General features: G+C 41.7%; 1 pseudogene; it reads right to left on the bottom strand.

Annotated features, from left to right (window-relative positions):
* Window positions 1-13869: 13869 nt before the first annotated feature.
* On the bottom strand, window positions 13870-14730 carry LOC120363056 (large ribosomal subunit protein uL23 pseudogene; annotated as a pseudogene).
* Between the last annotated feature and the right edge of the window lie 3532 nt (window positions 14731-18262).

The raw sequence follows: 18262 nt of genomic DNA, 5'->3' as shown, positions 1-18262 counted from the left end.
TGTGATGTTGACATTGCCCCTGATCAGCTCACAAAGCTGCCACAACCCAGGTGCTAGAGCTGAACTGCATTCTGCATGGAGATATGTGACATGGCCCTGTCCTCACCCTTTGCCCAATCATGGACTCTGAAGCAGCTCTGCCAAACCCACACTGTCCCTCTCAGGAAGGCAAGCTCCTCACCGCCTTCCTTCCAATCCAGGTCATCTGCAAACAAATCGCCACCTACAACATTGGTCTGCCAGCAGTATGGCCGAAGACTAATACATATTACTTAATATCACACAGCAATCCTAAGAAGCATCTCAAATTGGCCCCATTTTACAGGTTATAAAACCAAAGTGCAGGGAGGTTTCTGGTAAGAGATGGAATCTCAGAAACTCTGACCTGGCAGCTTCCAGCATCACACATACACACAACCAGGTTAGTTTCTCTCTCTGTCTCTCTCTCTGTCTCTCTCTCTCTCTGTCTCTCTCTCTTTCTCTCTCTCTCTCTCCTCCCTCTCTCTCTCGCTCTCTCTGTGTCTCTCTCCTCTTTCTCTCTCCTTGCACACTGTGCTTTGTGATCATCTGTTTTCTCAGGCCTTATTGAATTCAAGCTGTCTGTACTAGTTACACCCTGAGAAAAATGGATGGGATTTGGAATCAGAAGATATGGCTTCCTCCCTATCTCTAGGCTGTGTGACATTGGATAGAGATTTTCATGTCTTTGAGTCTCCGCATCCTGAACTGCAATATGGGTGTAACAATGATAACACCTACCAACAGCATGGCAAGGAAGATTAAATGAGGTACACTGTGTGCAACTGCTTTGTAAAGCACAAGGGGTGGCTAAGAAAATATGATACTTATCACTGCCAAGTGCAACAATAAATAAGAAAGTTCAATGGAACTGGTCGCATTCCTACCAAGATAGGAGAAGATTGTCTATCCTGCCTGGTTTCTCTGGGAAATACTGCAAAGTCTGTGGCCAGCAAGTCGGTCCTTGTTTCTATCCATTCACCATCACTTTGCTACAATGTAAGCTTCAAAAAATCAGAATTCTGCTTGCTAGAACATTTTGTTCACTGATGTGCCCCTAAAGACTAGGACAGTACCTTGTGCATATTAAACAGTCAAAATATGAGTGTGTGGGTGAATGAATCGTTTTGATCATCTACTGGAAAGGATGTCAAGGGTAATGACTGTAAATATTTTCAAGTGGGTGAGATACTCACACAAAAATGTCAGCTGACAGCAGAATATTATGTCTCTCATCTTTAAGTGAAGGATACTAAATTATCTTTAGTGACGAAAACCACTGAAGCTCAGGAACGGTGAGTGAAAGGATCCTAAAGCAGATTCCAAAACGGATTACGAATAGGAATCTTATCCATAGCTTATATACATATTGAGCACCTATTTTGTCCTGGGTATATAGGTATATCATTCGTCTCATCCTCACCACAACCCTAAGTGACAGGAATCATATTCCTCCTTCTTCCAGATGAGAAAACTGGGAATCAGAGAGGTTAGGCAGCTTATACATTGCTGTGTGAGTTTCATATTAAGCGGCCAAGGTAGGATCTGAAACCCATCTCCCCAAGTCCAAAATATATACTTTGCTTTTAAACATTAGGTAGCATTGCCTTCCATTATCTGCGGGCTGGTCCAAAATGCTAACATGAGAGATGTCAGTTTTAAGGTGAAGTTCTAAACCACTAGAGGTATATGGATACCAAAAATTGAAAAAGGGAGCCTCATGGATACAAACTACCTTGCTAACAGGAGCTCAAAATTCAATAGAGTATACAGTATAGGTTGTTGTGGAAATACAAAGAAACATGTTTGCTTTCCATAAATAATCCTACTTTTTGAGTACACAATCCAATGGTTACTACAGGTGAGCAGGGGTGACCAGTTACATTTTCCCAATGAATTAAACATTCTTCAGCCCCCTTCCAGTCTAGCTACTTCGTTTGAAGCAATTATGGAGTGATGTCTATGGACATCTCCATCTCCCTCTACAAAATCATGTGTGGGGATTGGAGGAAGGGGTGTGACATAAGTGATACTGGAGGGGCTGTGCGGTTGCAGTGGGGTGGGGGGTCGCTGTTTTGAGTGCTGTGCTTTGGATTCTGCTGATATATGTATACAACCTGTGTGTTGCTTTCTTACTGAAGAGTTTTTCCCCTTTCAAATATGGTGGATCAATATGAGATATGGTTGCAACTCCGAGTTGAGACTTCAATGTAGCTGCTGTGTTACATTTGCTGTGGCAATGGTCTCTGATCATTTTTCATCAGACACTGTACTGGGTTAAATGGTGTCCCCACCAAAATACATGTCCACCCTGAAGGTCACAAGGTGACCTTAGTTGGAGACAGGGTCTTCACAGATAAAATTTGTTAAGAGGGTGGACCAATTAGGGTGGACCCTCAATCTGACACGACTGATGCCCTCATAAAAAAGGTAGAGAATACACAGAGACACAGACACACGGGGAGGAGAACACTGGGTGAACATGAAGGCAGAGATTGGAGTGAGGTGTCTGCAAGCCAGGGAACACAAGGATTGCCATAACCACCAGAAGCCGGAAGAAGCAAGGAAGGATTCTCCCCTGGAGGATTCAGAGGTAGAATCGTCCTGCCAACACCTTGCTTTCATACTTCTAGCCCCAGAACTGTGGGAGAACACATTTCTGTTGTATTCAGTCACGGAGTTTGTGGTAATTTGTCACAGCAGCACTGAGAAACGAGTACACCAAGCAGTAATAAAAGATGTTGAGCCCACACCTACAGTCTATGTATCTTTGTAAATTTACAAATTATATACTGGAAACGCTGTATAAATATGTAATTCTAAGTATAAAACACACACCAAAATCAGACTTAGGCGTAGACTTGCCAATATTCCCTTCCCATGCCTCAATGGCTCTTCTTGCCGTCTCTGAATGTGCACACCTCATTTTGTAGAACAAGGAGCTCCAAGATCTACTCACCCTGATTAGGGTGGCCATGGAATGCTTGCTAGCAAACATTCACCTGCCTTCTGGACAGGTGAATCAGGCTGGTGGGACATTCTCAATCCCTTGTAAAGATAATGGGAGCGGAGGCAAGTTCGGGAGTGCAGACGTGGATTCAGTCTGTCCAAATCCACTTCGATTGATGTGTCTTCACACAGACCTCAACAAATCTTTCCTCCTATAATGGTCAGAACAGCCCCAGTGGGTTGATGGCACATGCCCCCACTCTATATACAGCTTTCTCATCCATCTAACGCCTCCACCTGTAGGATTTTTAACACAGGTAACACATGGCTAAATAATCTCTCTCTCTCTCTCTCTCTCTCTCTCTCTCTCTCTCTCTCTCTCTCTCCCTCTGTCTTTATTCCACCATCTTTCGGTCTCACTTCCTCTGGGGGTGATGTTGGGGGAGCATTGTGTTTTAACTCTTTCGTCTAATTTCCAGAGAATTAATTCTCCTGTATAATGTTACCCTTTTCCTCAAGAGGATATCCTCTGTGGCCATCAGAGTGGCTCCAAGGCAAACCATTTATTGTAGAAGAATCAATAATACTCACATTCATTATTTTAATATAGCAACTCCATTATATAGCTTCGCTTCTGGAAAGTAGCCAATCCTGAAAGCAGCAGAGGGTGAAAACATCCCCACCACCGATGACCTCTCTCACCTCTACTGATAAAACTTAGATGAGAAACATCAAGGTAGGACTGCTCCTCTCTTGAATATGAAGCAAAAGGAGAGTCAGGGGGTGGGGGCGATCCTCACAGGCGAAGCTGATACCTGATACCCTAGGCCCAAAATTCTACTGCTGCTCTCTGGAGAACCTAGTAAGATCTGAATGGAGTGTTTCAAAGGGGCCTCCATTTCTGGGGAATTTGGGGGTGAAGTAGGCAGGCCTTTTGCTCCCGGAAGAGGGCAAAGGGACAACCCACCTAAGAGCCTTCACCCTTGGGTGGGGGTGCGCAGCCTTTCTCTGCACTGGTGGTAAAGAGAGAGAGTAACCCACTGCTAGAGTTCCCTAGACTGATGTGTATGTTTTGGGGTCAAATATTATTGGGGAGAGATAGCCTCGAATTTCTATGAACAGAATGTGGATTGTGCACCCCTTCCACAATGACAATTAAAGCCAGGGCACAGGGTCTGATTAAGTGTCTTTGTTTCTATTTACTTGCCCATTTTCCATTATAAAATTGTATTCAGAAATATATTGAATTTTGAAAATGGGTAAAAGAAGACAATCACCCAAACGCTGCCCAGGCTCAATCCTGTGGCTCAAGGATCAAGAGAACCATGACTGCCTTTAGCTTCCAGCCAGACTTGCAGACCGGGACCTGTTTGTTTCCCCAGTCCTGGCAAGAAGTGAGCAGGTTATATTTTCCTGAACAAATAAATGGCCCAGAAACAATGAGAGGAAAGTGGAATCTGTCCAAAGACTCAAAGAGACACTGGAAATCCCATGCAAAAATGGAACTTTCCGGATCTTAACAGGGTCACACGAACTGTAAAAATCTTTCATGAGACAATTGGGAAAATGGAAAAGGTACTGGAGAGTAGATGATGTTCAGTCAGTCTAAGTCATTTTCTAGGGTATGATATTGTTTCCTGCTTATGTAAAACAGGCCTTTACTTATGAAAGTGTATTTCTGGATCAAAAGATTTGATGTCTATACTTGGCTTCTCTGTACTCTGAAAAAAAAAATTAAAGTATGATGAAAGCTAGATGAAACAAAGATTGCAGAAAGTTAATGATTGCTGAAGTCGATGGCTCTTGAAATTAATGGGTTCATGGAGTGCACTGTAATATGCTTTCTGCTTTTATGTGTTTGAAATTTTCATAATAAAAAGTTAAAAATAACTTGCTTGGATTAGTGAGGCCAGTGTGGGGCCATGAGGTTAGGAAGAAGAAAGAGTCATGTTCATGGGAACAATTGCAAGAGCAATATGAAAAAGGCCCATGAACGACATATTCATGGACCTTATGCCAAATGTATCTTCTGACAGAGATAAGCCATCCTTGAACAAATCGTGCTGAAATGGCCTTGCAATATGAAACAGTGTTTATTTTCTAAAGAAAGAACATGGAAGATAGGAGTTGTCTTTTGAATTTCTTAATCAATCAAATTTTAATTTTAAAAGGAACCGTTTTGCTGTTTATTGTTGCAGAACAAATAAACAAATTATTTGTAAAATAACATTCACCCTTAGTAAGAATGTTGAAGGCATCCCGCTTGAGATTTTCTTACCTATAGGAAACCAGGTGACAGAAGCTATCAACTGTCTCATGTGTGAGCTTGGTAGAGAAAGTAATTGAGATGCAGAGAAAGTAATGAGGAGTCAGAAGCGTGGGCTCATGTCTTTACCAAAGTCAGCGCCATTTTCAAGACAACAGAAATATAACAAGGGCAGCTTGCACTGTTTAGAAACTTCCGCGTAGGGGATCCTCTGTCTCTGGGTATCCGTTACCCTGGGGCAGGAGGTGGCGCTCTTACCAGAGTGCCCCACCAAATATCATACCTCTCTGTTCAGTGCTGCACTAGTGGTAAGGTATGGAGTGCTAAGTGGGAAAAGTTCAGGAAAGTGTGTGATTTGGCGTGTGGCGTGGGGAGCACGTGGTAGTGTTTGTGCAAGTGTGCATGTGCATGCATGTGCGAGTGCGTGTGTGTGTGTGTGTGTGTGTGTGTGTGTGTGTGTGTGTGTAAAGGCAAATCTTTTGGAGATAGGGTGGCCTCTTACTGGAAAGGGGAGGTGAGAAGTTGTGCCATTATACATAAACTACATTTTAAAATCAAATGTAGAGGAAAGTGATCTGAAAGAGGTTTTATTCTTTTTTTTTTTTTTAATTTTTTGATCTTTTGTAAAACATACCACATTACGACATTGTACTGATTTTTGGAAACAAAGGAACATGAGTCACCTATTACCTCACCATCACAAATGCCCACTATACACATGGCAATATGTGCCACCTCCTCTATATGTATATTTTAGGTGGCTAAGATAATACCATCAATGGGCTTTACATCTTGTATTTGTTTTACTTGACTGCATCTTGATTTGTGAACGTAGGCAGGTGAGTCCTCATGAAGATATAAAAATTCAATCACATTTGCCCACACATTGAACAAATTGCAGTTTTCATAATGATACAATTAGATGTAATCTAATTGACTCTAATGGCAGATGGAAGGAGTCTCAAGTCTCTCAATCACTGTCAAACCGTGCGGTGCGGCCTGACAGGAGCAGTGGAGGAAAAGGTGGTTGAAGTTCGCCACTCAACCCAAGAGTCATTTGCCCTTTCTACCATGCAGCTCACACAAAGTGGATCGACCACTGCTCCTGGGCACACAAACTGGTTTCAGAAAAATGGGGCCACAATAGGACAAATCCCAGTGGAGAAGCAGGAAAGCAACTGAGAGCTGAAGAGAATCTACCCTGGTGTCCAGAACTCCTTCCACCGCTGAAAGAGGGCCATCAGGGGAAAGAAACCAGGAGAGCACACACAAACAAGGATGGTATTCACAATAACTTACCATGTGTATGGTAATATCAATCAATACATAAATCCGTATGTCAACAAAATATTGAAATGGGTCCCTTTATATCCCCGCAATAAGTGATTTCTAATAAAACTTTATAACACATGATCAAAGTTGTAGTTTAACAGCTGATTTCTCTTAAAATGCTTATACATTGCTTGACAGAATTTCTAAACTCCTTTTATTTTATTTTTTTCTTGAGACTGAGTCTCCATCTGTCGCCGATGCTGGAATGCATTGGCACAATCTCGGCTCACAGCAACCTCTGCCTCCCAGGTTCAAGCCATTCTCCTGCCTCAGCCTCCCAAGTAGCTGGGAATACAGGCATGCACCACCACATCTAGCTAATTTTTGTATTTTTGTAGTAGAGACTGGGTTTCACCATGTTGGCCTGGCTGGTATCAAACTCCTGACCTCAGGCTATCCACCCGCCTCAGCCTCCCAAAGTGCTAGGATTACCGGTGTGAGTCACTGCACCTGGCCAGAATTTCCAAACACTTTTGCAGCTGCAGTGATATAAGGAGTTTGACTGAGTCCAGGGATTCTTCCTACTTTCATTCTTTCAATTTTCAGCTTTTCAGAATCTTCCTTCTTTCTGCAGGTTACTTGAAGTAAGAAGGTAAACAAAGTTTATTGAGAGAAGACTTTCGAATAGTTGCTTTATATCGTTTATGACACCAGCCCAAGATAATTGAGGAATTGTCACCAAAGTAAAACATTTTCAAAATTATCTGAAATGTTGGCTACAATTTCAGACTTTCTTCCTACCGTTCCATGGTCAACACCTTTCAAATTCTCATACATGTTCATCTGAGTATTTTTGCATTAACCTCATTCTCTCAAGCACAGCCCATAAGCTTTGGTACATTACTTCAGATGAGATTCCTCCCAAATTTCACATTTTACATCAATTTCACTAGGCTTCTTGCTGAAATAGTTCAATTTTACTATCCTGACTTGAGCACTGAGATTCCTGTGTCCTGGAAACGTCTCTGAGGGACATGCAAAGACCTAGGTTTCACAGATGGGTGCAGAAATTTGGAGTGTGAGGAAGGACAGGCTTCTTACAGGTGGCCCCCAAAATAGGGGCTGAAAATAACCCTGTTTTTAGTGTGAAATGGACCCCGCATCACACAGATTATGCCCTTTCCCTAGTTTACATGGTTCATTTTTGGTGGGGGGAGGGGAGGTGGAGTCTCACACTGTCACCCAGGCTGGAGTGTGATTGGGTGATCTCAACTCACTGCAACCTCCACCTCCTGGGCTCAAGCAATTCTCTTGCCTTAGCCTCCCCAGTAGCTGGGATTACAGGCACCTCCCACCACATCCAGCTATTGTTTTGTATTTTCAGTAGAGATGGGGTTTCACTATGTTGGCCAGGCTGGTCTGAAACTCCTGATCTTAGGTGATCTGCCCACCTCGGCCTCCCAAAATGCTGGGACTACAGGCATGAGCCACCTCGCCTGGCCTCCATGGTTGTTTTTAATCCCCTGACTGCTGATACTGGCAAATATGATTTGAGGCCCTCAATAATGGATTGCACATGGTGACAACTCTCCAAGTGATGTGAATTTAGTGCACAACTTAAGTGTGTTGCAATCCTGAGCATTAGCGCTCTGTAGATCAACAGTTGTGACTGGACTTGTGATAGTGCCAGTATGACTTTTAACATTGTGAATATGGTGAATTCACTGTACATTGTGAATACAGATCTAAGAATTCACAACATGAAAATGAGAATGATGACAGTACCACTGCCAGCATGTCCAAAATTAAGATAAACTACTGTGTTATTTTAGTGACAGATGGAAGAACACTGACGACTGGATTGGGGAGGTAAATGACCAAACCAGAAAACACTATGCACAATGCAGAAATAACTTGGGGTCAGGTATGCTGGAGAAGGGGATGTGAAAGCAATCAAAAGACCTCCCAAAAGGTCACCAATGTCCCATTGAAAACGGAGGCTGTTGAATTATTGTGGGCATATCACACTGACCCAACACATAGTGTGCTTCCGTTTCCTTGATTGCTCTATGAATCCCAGTGAAGTTACATTCAGGGTTTGCGGCGAATGTGTTCTCTATGTGAATAAACAGAAAATTTGATCGCAGATGTGTTGGGGCCTTAGAATGGGTGTACAGCTCATTCTGTCAGATGTTACCAATGATCACGCTTTCTAGAGTATATCAAATGACGCGTCCATCCAACGGCAACAACCAAAACATCTCCCCCATGCTCTCATGTAATTTGATTTGGAAAATGCAGTTGCAAATAGTCTTCCTGATTCCTGTGAAGATTTTAATGAAACTGCAGAGGCATAGAACAAAAGGTTGCCGATATCTTCTCAAATACAAACTCAGCTTTGCTCACCCATCTGCATACTGGACAGACAGAGGAAGTGTACAACTTGGCAGAATCCGTCCAGCCTACAAACTTCCTATCAAAGAAAAGGAAAAGCTCTTACCTGTTAAATGTGCTTCACACCATGTACTCAACACCGGTGAGAAGAAAAGTGTGATTTGCTTACCTGTGATTGTTAGACTTCTATAGTGAGGGTTTGTTGCCACTTTTTAATTTCCTCAAACACGCAGAAGTAGGTAATGAGGTTTTACAGAAACATGGGACTATAAGATGTCTGTCATTGCTGACAAGAAAAGATGTTAAGATTCCAGCTGCCCATAAAATCATATTTCCAAAGTGTGAGACAAGAAGAATGTCTTTCTCTTATTTGGAAATAATGCTGAAGATAGGAATGGAGAAAAGGATTACAGTAAAATGGAGACAAGGGATACAGTGAAGCAGAAATATATATGCCATTTCTCCAAAACCATCCTTGAAGAGGCCAAAAAGAGCTTAAGAACCTATCAACTGACTGCCCCTGAATTGTTCCACGTTTTGTGTAGGTTGCAATAAAAACTTACAAGGAAAAAAAAAGAGAAAAGAAAAAGAAAAAATGGCACTCTTTATTTATTTATTTATTATTATTATTTTTTTTTTTGGCAAAAAGATTGCTTAAGAACTCAAGACAAAAACAGGTCACCAGTAGAAGGCTTTCAAGTCAAACAGGACTTTCTCAACTTCTTTGCTAATAATTTAACTTATAGGAAAACTAACTTCAACATGGCAAGTTCAAATTACCCTTGATCTTTTAAAACCGTTTTCCCAAGAAAGAGTGATGTAACACACGATGACATCCAGTGCGCTTCAGAGTGTTTAAGAATTGTGGGCACTTTAGCCATGGACAGCCTATAGGAGGAATTATTGATACAAAGGAGCTGATTGACTGATAAGGCAAGTCTTATGTATAGAAAGGAAATGCACATTTCTGGAAACCTGGAAATCAGTTTCTACCATCTAAAATGTACTGTAGGTAGAAGTAAAATCCATGCTCACACGCTTTTGTTGAGAGGATGTTTAGTTCAATGTCATTACATTGAACCTATGCCAGGAGGCAATCTAATGTGGCCTTGGGAAGAGGAGAACTGGATATGCCCAAGTAGATTATAAGTCCGATTGAGTGCCGATTAGCCACTGCACAAAAGGGGAAAAAACGAAGTTCTAACATGGCAGGCAGTTCAGAGAAATGTTATGACAGAAAAAAGAAAAGCATCTGACCATTTTGGGAGACAGAATGAAACAAGCCACTGTTTTATTTTAAGGTAGATAAATATCTGTTTGGTAGTTTCTGCTGTATCTGCATATGCCTTTTCAAAAGTCTTATGGTTGTGTATGATAAATAATAATAATAATATAGCCAACAAAAATTAACAATCCAATAAGAATTTTTCAAAAAAGTTACCATAAATTGCTGTGTCAAAAGGCAGAAAGGAACATTTTGCTGTAAACAGTCCATTTATTTGATACTACTATTGCCCACGTGTAAACGAGTCCTATTTTCACCTTGTTTAAACAATAGCATTTAGAAAGCAAAGAAAGAAATACGGAAGGATATGGAATTGTAAGTGAACTCTTTTTTCCTTATTTTTATGTTAAAGGAATAATGAATACATTTACTACTACTAATCATGACACGATGCTTTCGTGTCTCCAACGAATATATCCAAGGGTGATGTTCTAAAGGATTTGGTCACCCCAAACTTCGTTTTGTGGCTTGTAAGATTTCTAAAAGGTTGCCTTCTCATTTCAGTAGACAGGTATCACAGGCAAGACTGCGTTTGGATGGCAAAGATAGAACCATCGTTTGATTTCTTTATGAGGTTTCATTAATATTTCATGGACCAAATGACTTTTTTTACTATAAAGAAGATATTTTTCAAAATTCTGATATTTTCTGAGCATTTTTTCATTTGCTCTTTGAACACTGGGATCAAGTACTTCTGAATTTTCTATGATTTCACATGCATGATGGTATGGAACTGATACATGCTGATTGTTTAATTTCTTCATCATCAATGAAGGGACGTTTTCCTTATTTGAAACATGAACATAATAGAACACAATTGTCTGTTTTTAAAATGTATGGGTTTAGCAATTTTATCTTTTAGATCTGACATTTGAGGACCATTTGCGTCCAACATTGAAATCACCTGCAAACAGAGTACACTCTAGTTGGAGAGAGGGATGTTGTGTCTGAGTGTGGAGGTTCAATCCTGACTCTACTATCTATTAGCTGTATGATATTATTTCACCTCATCTGCAAAATGAGGATGGTAATAGTAAGCACCTCATCGAGCTATTTTTTCCCTTAGTCGACAGACTATTCTGAAAGTTCGATATGCTTCTAATAGGAACCAAAGATACTGCAATGAGAAAAAAAGAAAAACTGCCTTCCCTTGGGTCCCTTTGATCCTACTGGAGGAGACATCAGATACACGTATATTATAAAGTGGGAAGTAAAGTCAAATGAATGAGTAAAGGGAATCAAAATGCCCTTTATTCCCTCAGATGGTGGGTGGGGGAAGGCCTCCCTGGGTGATAGTTGAGCAGAAACCTGAATGAAGACAAGGCAAGGCATAGGGAAGGACAGTTTCAGGTAGAGGAATGTGTGAAAAGACCCTGAGAGAAACTAAGCTCATGCTTTGAGAGAGCAAAGAGCTTGTATATATTTAGCCTTCCCTATGTGGCAGGCTCTGTTCTATGCACTTCCTGTTTCTGTAGCTATCGAATTCTGTCCACATCTCTGAAAGATAAGTGGTACTAGTATAGTTAGCGTGGTTTTACGGATGAAGAATTCAAGAAACATTGAGGAAGCTCTCTAGGACACTGGTCTGGGCAAAGTAATAATTCTTGAGTGCAGGCAACCCACAGGTACAGGCAACCAACGCAAAAATGGACAAATGTGATCGCATCTAGTTAAATAGTTTCCGCGCGGCAAAAGATACAATCAACAAAGTGAAGAGACAGCCCACGGAATTGGAGAAAACATTTGCCAACTGTCCATCTGACAAAGGATTAATAACCAGAATATCTAAGGAGCTCAAACAATTCAATACAAAGAAATCTAATAATCTGATTAAAATATGGGCAAAAGAGCTGAATAAACATTTCTCAAAGGAAGATATGCAAATGGCAAACAGGTATAAGGAAAGGTGCTCAGCATCCTAGGCTGTCAGAGAGATGCAAATCAAAACCACCATGAGACATCATCTCACCCTAGTTAAAGTGACTTTTATTCAAAAGGTAGGCAAGAAGGAATGCTTTCGAGATCATGGAGAAAAGGGAAGCCTTCAGCACTATTGGTAGAATGTGAATTAATAGAGCCACCATGGAGAACAGTTGGAGGTCCCTGGGACAACTAAAATTAGAACTATCATATGACCCAGCAATCCCACTGCTAGCTATAGACCCAAGAGAAAGGAAGTCACTATATTGAAGAGATACCTTCACTTCCACCTTTATTGCAGCTCTACTCCCAATAGCCAAGATTTGGAACAACCTAAGTGCCTATCAACAGACAAATGGATAAAGTAAATGTGGTACATATGCACGGTGGAGTACTATTCTACCATAAAAAGAATGAGATCCTCTCCTTCGCAACAACATGGTTGGAACTGCAGGGCATTATGTTAAGTGAAGTAAAAGGATGGTAACCAGAGGCTGGGAAAGGTTGGGGCTCGGGGAAGTGGAGATGATTAATGAGTACAAAAATATAGTTAGGTTGAAAGAATAAGATGTGGTATTTTGGGTTTACTTGTTTGTTTATATTTTTGAGACTGAGTCTCACTCAATCACCCAGGCTGGAGTGCAGTGTCGTGATCTCGGCTCCCACTGCAACTTCCGCCTGTTGGGCTCAGGAGATTCTCATGCCTCAGCCTCCTGAGTAGCTGGAATTACAGGCCTGCGCCAACACGCCTGGCTAATTTTTGTACTTTTAATAGAGACGGGGTTTTGCCATGTTGGCCAGGCTGGCCTCGAGCTCCTGGCCTCAAGTGATCTGTCCACCTTGGCCTCCCAAAGTGCTGGGCATACAGGTGTGAGCGATCGTGCCTGGCCCAGATCTGATATTTGATACCACAACAGGGTGATTACAGTCAATAAGAATTCATTGTAACACAAATAAATGATCAATGTTAGAGCTGATGGACATCCCATTTGCCCTGATGTGACTGTTACACATTATATGCCCGTATCAAAATATCTCTTGTATCCCAGAAATATATACAGCTACTATGTACCCATAAAAATTAAAAATTAAATTTTAACATTTCTGTTCTTTGAAAGATAGTATAAAGAGAATGAGAAGAGAACCAAAGACTGGAAGAAAATATTTGAAAATCATAGATCTTATAAAGTGCTTTTATCTTTTCATTTCTAGTTTTCTAATACTTTTGTTAATTTTTAGTTAGGAATGTAGATTAAATTTTGAAAAATACCTTTTCTCTGAACCTGTTGAGATGATCACTTTGTTCTGTTAATGTCATGAATTAGATTCACTCCTGAATTTTGAACTAGCCTTGCATTTTTTAAGGATATCACTTCATTCTTTTACAGTATCCTTTTATAGCTTCCTTGATTCAATTTGCTAATATTTTATTGAGAATTTCTGGATCTCAGTTCATGAGGGACATTGGTCTTTTCTCATAATTAAAGACCAATAGGGTCTTTTATTGGTCTTTTATCTATGTCAGGTTTGGCTCTTTCTTCTTTGACTCATGGGTTATTTAGAAATCTGATTTTTAAGCAACATATGATTGAGAGTTTTCTATGTATCTGAATGTTACTGATTTCTTTTTTTCTTTTTTCTTTTTTTTTTCTTTTTTCTTTTTTTTTTTTTGAAGTCCTTGTCCTTTTATTGGCAAGGGGTGAGGGAAGCAGACAGACCGGTTGGACATAGCAGATGGGTGTGTGAGGACAAAATGCTACTCGAAAGCCAGCCAACCCACACTCCCCTGAAATGGATGCTAACGTGCTTCAAACTCTGGGCACTGGTTTCACACATAGCCTCTTCGAGGAATGAAAGGGGTTCTTGTAAAGCTTTTTGTTACCCTCAACCATGGAGGCAAGCTCTGAGTTCTGGTCTTCCTAGGACACTAATGCTCGTCACAAAGATCTCTGGAGTGATCAAGGATGGAGGAGTCAGTGGCAGGGTGAGTTTCAAAAAGACAAGCAGAACAGGAGTCTTGCCCAAGCAGTCGGCAAGTTACAACAACAGTTCCTGTGTATGGCCTCCCACCCAACCAGAAATTGACAGAGAGGCATGTATATGGTGAAAAGATATACATATATTTAGAATTAGCCAGCTGGACTCCATTTAGATGATCCCAATTTTGTTGGCAACATCCAAAGCATCGTAATCAGGAGCCAGTCGAACATATGCCTTCTTCTCTCTATCAGGCCGAATCAGGGTGTTGACCTTGGCCACATCAATGTCATAGAGCTTCTTCACAGCCTGTTTGATCTGGTGCTTGTTGGCTTTAACATCCACAATGAACACAAGTGTGTTGTTGTCTTCTATCTTCTTCATGGCAGACTCAGTGGTCAGCGGAAACTTGATGATAGCATAGTGGTCCAGTTTGTTTCTCCTGGGGGCGCTCTTCCGAGGATATATGGGCTGCCTCCGGAGTCGCAGTGTCTTGGGCCGCCGGAAGGTGGGTGACGTGCGGATCTTCTTTTTTTTTTTGTGGCTGTGGACACCTTTCAACACTGCCTTCTTGGCCTTTAAAGCCTTCGCTTTGGCTTCGGCTTTAGGCGGGGCAGGAGCTTCCTTCTTCGCTTTCGGCGCCATCTTGTGAAAAGGGTCCGATTTCTTTTTTTTTTTTAATTTTATTGCACTTTATGTTTTGGGGTACACGTGAAGAACATGCAAGATTGTTGCATAGGTACACACGTGCCAGTGTGATTTGCTGCCTTCCTCCCCATCACCTCTATCTGGCATTTCTCCCCATGCTATCTTTCCCCAACTCCCCACCCCCTGCTGTCCCTCCCCTATTTCCCCTCAACAGACCCCAATGTACAGTGCTCCCCTCCCTGTGTCCATGTGTTCTCATTGTTCAACACCCATCTATGAGTGAAAACATGCGGTGTTTGATTTTCTGCTCTGATTTCTAATCGGTTGTGAGCAGGGGATGTACTCTGTCTGATTTTTCTTCCTTTGGAATTAGTTAAAATTTGTTTTATGGTCCCAGAATATAGTGTGTCTTAGGATTGGCAAAGAATGCCTTGTGGGCTGGCAGCTTGTTATTGTCAATTAAGGTTTTTTGTTTGTTTGAATACAGTCACACCAATTTATTTGTATATTATTTATGGATGCTTTTATAGTAGAACGTTAAAGTTGAGTAGTTTAAAATATTTATTATTTTTCTCTCTAAGAAAAAGTTTCCCAATTCTTGCTTCTTACTGAATATTAAGCACATTTCAAAAGATGTGTACAGTCAGCCCTCAATATCTGCAGGTTACACATCTGTGGATAAAACCAATGGACAATTGAAAATCTTTTTAAACACAACGTAAAAATAAAAATGGCAATACATTAAGAAAAAGTAATCATACAAATTAAAAAATACACCATACCTGTACTTACATGCCATTTGCATCGTATTAGGTATGGTAAGTCGTCTAGAGATGATTTCAAGTACACAAATATTATATCATTTTATATAAGAGACCTGAGCATCCGAGGATCTTGGTATTCACGGGAGTCCTGGAACCAGTCCTCAGCAGATACTGAAGGAAGACTGCATTTTCTTTCATCGGTGGTGTATTTTATAACTATCAGTTACCACAAGATGTTTCATAGTGTTGTTTAATTTTCTATATCTTTATTGACTGATGGCCTTTTGTTTTATGAATTGTTGGAAGAGTAGTGTTAAAATATCCAACTATGATTGTGGGTTTTCTATGTATTCCTTTAATTTTGTCAGTTTTAAGAGTTAATACATTTATGATTTTGAAATAATGCAATTTGTTTTTGTATCACTGTGTCTTTAAAAATGGAGCATACCAAAGTTTCTGTGGGAAAAAAAAAAAAAAGAGAGAAAAGAGCACATAATATGCACTTAATAAATGGTCTGTAATGCTTTGGCCCGCTAGGCAGGCAAAGTGCTCAGGTCATCGTGAAGCAAGCCTAGTCAGAGCTTGGAATTCAGAGGTCTAAGCATGCGTGTGGGGAAAAGAGCTGTGTCTTTATTTTCACCCACTTCTATCTTAAAGTGATCATGTCCTAAAACGATGAGTCTAGGCATGGAACTCCATTGATATGAGTACTACATGTGACTGTGTCACCAGTAAAATTTTGGTATCACATAACACTTCTTTCACGTTTCTCAAAGTATCACTTATGCTCAGCACTATTTTGAAACTATGGTAGTTATTATACCCACCTTGTGATAGTTATTTAAGGTTTAATTAAAAAAACACACATTTGTTCATATCACAGTGTCTTTCTAAAAATACAAAAATGCATCCCCATACAATACCTTATTTATAATCCCGTGTATTTAGTTACATATATTTATGTTAAAAAATATTGTTGTCTTAGGGGATGCACAGGCTGTACCAGGATACCAACGGGATCCAAGGCACCCAAAGGCTAAGGATCCCAATTGTGATGGATCCCTACTGTGATGGTTAATGTTAGGTGTCAACTTGATTGGATTGAATTGAAGGATGCCTAGGTGGCTGATAAAGTATTGTTTCTGGGTGCATCTGTGAAGGTGTTGCCAGAGGAGATTGACGTTTGAGTCCGTGGACTGGAAGAGGAAGACCCATCCTCAGTGTGGGTGGGTACCATCCAAGCGGCTGCCAGCACGGGCAAGGCAAGGCAGATGGAGTAGGTGGGGCAAGCTGGCATGCTGAGTCTTCTGGTTTTCATCGTTCTCCCGTGCTGGATGCTTCCTGCTGTTCCTCCTGCCCTTGGATGTCAGACTCCAGGTTCTTTGGCCTTTGGACTCTGGGACTTACACCAGTGGTTTGCAGGGGGTTCTTGGGCCTTGGGACACAGACTGATGGCTACACTGTTGGCTTTCCTGTGCTTGAGGCTTCTGGGCTTAGACAGAGTCACTACTGGCTGCTTTCTTCCCAAGCTTGCAGACAGCCTATGGTGGGACTTTGCCTTGTGATCATGTGAGACAATTCTCTCTGATAAACTCCTTTTCATATAGAGATATGTGCGTGTGTGTGTGTGTATATATATATGTAGGATGCATATATCCTATTAGTTCTGTCCCCATGGAGAACCCCAACTAAAACACCTACTCTAGGGGATGTTTTGAAATGAGCATCCAAGGGTAAAGGGAAGGCAATGGGCTGACAGGTCGATGTTTTCACATATGTAATTTCATGTGCACAGACAATACAGAGGCTTCTGTGGTTGAAATGCTGGAGCCTCAAAAAGCAAGTGAAGCTGAGGTTGGACCTACTCAGGGGTGGGGGAAGTTGGAGTAAGCTGGGCAGTTTCCATTTTAACCAAGAGACCACAGGGAGTCACCATGGGTCTGTGGGCAGGAGAGGGCACACTCCAGCGGTGTCAGAGGCTGTTGCTTCAGAAGGCCAGAGGTAGACTGGCTACGAGCTGGGGCACAGGAAGAAAAGGAACAGAAGAGGGGATCCAACCAGTGAGGGGGCAGGGGCAGGAGGCTGCGCAGACAAATGTGGTCCCCAAAGGACTGGAACCCAGTCCATGGCACCGTCCCCAGGCAGGGGCTGGTAATGGCTGCAAGTCTGCCCTTTGGGATGCTGGCTTCTGAGAAGCCAGGTCATTGAGGGAAAGAGGTCCAGGTTGGGAGAAAGAAGGCTGTGTGAGGCTTCAGGGGTCCAGTTTTCAAGGTACTGAGTGAGCCACCAGGAGAGGAGCACAGAGGCAGGCTTTTTCCCAATCCTGCTCTTTCATACACCACCCACTCCCAAAGGGCCCCTCCAAACACACACACACACACACACACACACACACACACACACACCTGCCGCAGCTACAATCTTTAAGAGACGCCTACAGAACTCAGTCCTGGGAAACCAGCTCCATCCAACATGGCTCCTGCTACCAAGGTCAGAGGCGCCTTGACCTGGGCTTCTTTGCACATTATCCCAGAGCAGTGCCTCTCAATAGTGCCTTCTCCATACAGGTAGCATTCACATCAGCTGGTACAGCATTAGAAATCTAAATTATTGGGCCTCACCCAACCCACTGAACTGGGAACTATGGGAGTGGGGTCTAGCAGTCTGTTGTGTTAAATCCACCAGAAGGTTAGATGCAGCTTCATTTTGGAGGAACCAGTGAACTCCAGAAAGGCCTAAACCGTGCAGACGCATTCATTTTCGTGTTGA

Source organism: Saimiri boliviensis, chromosome X (assembly GCF_048565385.1).
Source record: "Saimiri boliviensis isolate mSaiBol1 chromosome X, mSaiBol1.pri, whole genome shotgun sequence".
NCBI classification, from domain to species: Eukaryota; Metazoa; Chordata; class Mammalia; order Primates; family Cebidae; genus Saimiri; species Saimiri boliviensis.
This window is presented reverse-complemented; position numbering and strand designations above follow the sequence as displayed.